We start from the raw sequence: 4,688 nt of genomic DNA, 5'->3' as shown, positions 1-4,688 counted from the left end.
AAAAACTAATCAAAATCAAACCGAAAAATCGATTAACTGAATCGGTTGATTTGGTTTCAGTTTGGTGTTTTTAAAAAACCAAAGATACTAGTTCAGTTTCGGTTAACCAATATAGAAAACCAATGGTTAACTGAACCAACTGGTATACATATATTTCTATATATTTTATATATATTTATGTATATTATATATATATATATATATATATATATATATATATATATATATTATAAAATTAATAAAAATGCATTATATATAAATATATATTTATAATATAATATTTATTATTTAAAATATAATATTTTATTTAAAATATAATATTTTATATGTTTATAATTTTTTATTATATATTTATAATATATATTATAAAAACTAAAAAATCAAAAAACTAACAAACCAAATCGACGGTTAATCAAGCCAGTCAACCAGTTTACCGGCTGACTTTGGTTCGATTCCAGTTATCAGTTTTCCAAAAGCCAATAGTATTGGTTCGATTCCAAAAAATCAAAACTAAGCCCTAGTTTGGGACATGTACAGTGCAAAATCTGTAGCTGTATTTCTATATATTCTGTGTAAAAATCAGGATCGAAACACAGATGAACAAGTTCGGATTTAGTCCAACAAGCCATTACAGCCATAAATCCGGAGCATCCAATGTTGGAACCAACTGAGTTGGCAATCGGTATTTCAATTTTTGTAGCATACCTATGTATCCAAAGCATATCTAGATATATTTGTCTTTTCAATACATACATGTTAAACCTTACTTTTATATAAACTTATTATTAATAATTTATAATTCAATAATAAACTCTGGGCGAAAAGGCCTAAAACCCCATCTTAAAAGAAAAAGAAATGCCAAAAACCCCCATTTCATTTAATTGACTCCCATAATTCTGTTGTTGTCACCTCAATTTTTTTAGGGGTACCTAAAACACTTAAATCTCCCTTGAGGTTTACCATAAATACTTACACCTCCCCTCTAATTTCTAATAGGACTTAAACCTCCCTTATTTAAATGAAATGCGTTATTTTTTACAGAATAATAAATAGATACTTTTATCCTTTATTATCTTTCAAATTTTCAAAGAGTACCATCAGATTTATCATTTTGAAATAAGAATAATTGTTGTAGCTTGGCTCAACCTTTGTATAGTCACTTTGAGGGCTGCTCACAATTGTTGATCAACAAAGTTGAGATCTCATGAACATTTTTGGGGTAATTTGATATGAAATCACAGCCTTAAGAGAGATTTGAGGTTGTTAGAAAATGAAAATTTAGATTTCCCCTATGAAACTATGCAAAAGACTAAATATAGGCTCCTTGTGTTAGAATAGCAATGGCAAAGAAACAATTATAAAAAGGGTAAATTTCTTAAACTACCCTTATAGTTTCATTAGTTGCTCAAATATATTCTTATTGTTTGACTATTGTTACTATTTCTAACAATTGATTAGTTTTACCCTTACCTTAGCATCCGTTAATTTTTTTAAAACCCAATTTTATCCTTCATCCTCCATGGCTCCCTCTCCCTCTCCCTTCTTCTTCTTCTCCTCCTTCATCATCTTTTTCCTTTTAGCAATGGGCAGCAATAGCCCCCTCCATATCTCTTTCTCTCTCTCTCTCTCTGTTCGAAACTAAACCTGCTACCAACTCTAACTCGCTCAAGATCGACATCGAGCAGCCTCCACTACCGTCTGATGACTCAAGCTTGTACCAGATGGACGGTGTGTTGCTAGACTAGATGCCCTATCTGAAACACCCAAAGGTGGTGAGAAGACGAATCAGGAGGGGTCGTTTAGGTTGTTGAAGGCAGAGGCATAGGCACAGACATGAAGGGGTTGGAGGCACAGATGTGTATATCACAAGCATCGACGGAGTTGGGTCACCACTGTGCGTTGGGTATGAGGCACAAGCGTGTATATCACAGGCTTCGGCGGAGTTGGGTCATCGTTGTGCGTTGAGAGAAAGAGATGAGAAACGCAAGTTCGGCACCGGCAGTGTCGAGTACAAGTAAGACGCTGTGTTGTAGTAAGGTGGGGCTGAAGAGAGGGCCTTGGATGCTGGGGGGATCCGCTCAGATCTGTATCTTCAAAACTCCTCCGTAGCTGCCCACCTTATCTCAGATCAAGGAACTACTCAGATTTGGCCTTAGGGCTCAGTTTGGTTGGAGTACAAATACAAACATGTAGAGTGGACATTCCAGCCCTTCCGTCAATATTTTACCAACAATGATAATTTTTCTAAACAGTAGGACAATAGTCAAGCATTAAGGGTATACTTAATCAATTAACTAAACCATAATGATAGTTTAAATTTTACCCTTATAAAAATATCTTCGAAACTAAATCTATCTTGATTGCTTTATTGAAAGGTTTAATTTCTAAAACCCTGAAACTTTAACTTGAAAGTCATTGGTTGGTCATTTTAGCAGCAACAAGCTCATCATTGTAGAACAATGGCAAAAACTTAAGCTCCATACTATTATCCAAAAAAAGGATTCTCATTGAAAATGTAAAAGTACCCATGCACTCCATGACACTCAAATCTGGATAAAATAAAAACAAAACTTCTACTAGATTACTAGAGATCCCATCAAAGCATAGATTGAATCACCACCCCTCTTAATTAGAACTTATTGTTCTTTTGTCATTTGTCGTTCAATGCATTTGTATTTTTTACCAACAAAAGTTGTTATTAACTTATTACCATAGCACGGCGCAACATTATTGATCTATTTTCTTCAATCTCACCCCTCCACCTCTCTCTCTCTCTCTTCCTTCTTCAATCCTCTTTCTCCCCTTCTTTCCCTTGTTTAAGCAAGCATTACAAACACAAACCATTAGTCAGCTTTAGAGGGGTAATATTGGGTTTTTGAAAAAAATTAATAAAGTTTAACAACACATGAACTCACATGAAACCAACTCTTTACCTCATTGAAGGGAGGTCTTTCTCCCATGACGTCAACCAATAGGGGAGGTGTTAGTCAATTTTCAAAATAAAGGGGTAGTCTTAGTATTTAGCATAAATCAATTCAATTTTATTCTTATTTTAATAAATTATTCTTTTTATTTTTTATAATTTATTCATATTTTTTAATATAATTTTAACTTTAATAAATTATTTTTTTATGAAATAATACAAATTGAACTCAATTTTACCAAATAATCTGTTTTATGGGTAAAATAGTAAAATTAAAGAATTCTATATGCTAAAGGTTTGGTCCAATACAAACAACCTTCTCTATTTAGTGCCTCTAAAAAGTCAAAAAGCACCTATATATCCCCAACTGGGGTCGGCAGACCGGGGTAGGAGATGCAGAATGAAGTCTCCACCCTGCCTCAACCCTGAATATATATATATATATATATATATATATATATATATATATATATATATATATATATATATATATATATATAACCCGTCTTCATTGGGAATCAGGGATGGAGGACAACTTTTATCTCATAATGGACCAAAGTTAGAAAGGATGAATATGATCCTTACTCCAAACCCACCTGATGAAGGAAAATTTGGCCTGACCTCACAGTTACGCAACACGTGGCAAGGCAACAGCTCGGCATAAAAGCACGCCAAAGGCGCGAGCACCAAGGGGAGAAACCAGCTGACCGAACTCCCTACTAGGAGCCCGAACTCTCCCTTCGGCCCCAAGCCAGACAGTCACCCGAATTGGCCTACATGTAATAGTTCGGGACACACCTCGCCAAACTAGCCTGCCTTATAGCAGTTCGGGACAGACCTCGCCGAACTGGCCTGCCTTGTAGCAGTTCGGGACATACCTCGCCGAACTGGCTCACCTTAGCAATACAGGACATACCTCCGAACTCAAGAATTCGCCTCGCTCACCACTCCACCACATCGCCCCCAGGACGCCAAAACCAAACAAATCGTACCATGCCTAACACCGAGGAAGTTCGTACCCAAGGGCGGCGCACCTGACTGACTTGGGATATGACGCTTGATGGTCGCGCTCCAAACGGTCACCTGTCGCCGCCTCTTGACACCGCCATCTCTAGTTACAGAGATGGCTTCGACAAAGCAGTGGCGGTTCTGTCCCAGCAGAAAGGACAACACCCGAACTGACAGAAGCAAGGGTAATCATACCCGACCTGATAGGTGCTTCGGAGTGAGTGCGCGAAGTGGTTACCCCCAGCAACAAGTTATGTGAACTTTGCGCCATCTGGTCTTTACTTTGCCTTTGAGAGAATACTAACTTGAGCTTTGGATCTATCTCACCGGGTTCCCCCCGGAGTTCGCTCATCTTCTCCGTTTCAGGCTCCCTGTCGCTCCACTCAGAGGCAAAATCATTGATAGCTAAGACTGGCCGGATTGCGCTCCATCAATTGGCATTATCTGTGGGAACGCTTCTAAAAGCCTCCCTCTAAATCTCTCTTACCTACCCTTCTTTCAAAAACTCCAACACCCATGGCCTCCTCCAACAGTGTCGGACGTGGAACAGAAACGGCCACCATCGGGGAGCAACTCCATGTTCCCGCGGTGTGCATTAGGCAGTTCACCATCCCTCTTTTAGTGGATGGGATCCCCAGATTGAATGTGCCACAAGCAGTGGCACCCCTGAACCCTCCTTCGTTGAACATCCCTCTTCCACTCCCTATTGAAACGAACTTCGCTGAACCAACTGCTGTCCCACTGGCAACCCGCTAAA

This window comes from Nelumbo lutea, chromosome 7 (assembly GCF_056320005.1).
Source record: "Nelumbo lutea isolate HS-2025 chromosome 7, American lotus-T2T, whole genome shotgun sequence".
NCBI lineage: Eukaryota > Viridiplantae > Streptophyta > Magnoliopsida > Proteales > Nelumbonaceae > Nelumbo > Nelumbo lutea.
The sequence above is the reverse complement of the archived record's forward strand: the minus strand, read 5'-3'. Positions refer to the sequence as shown.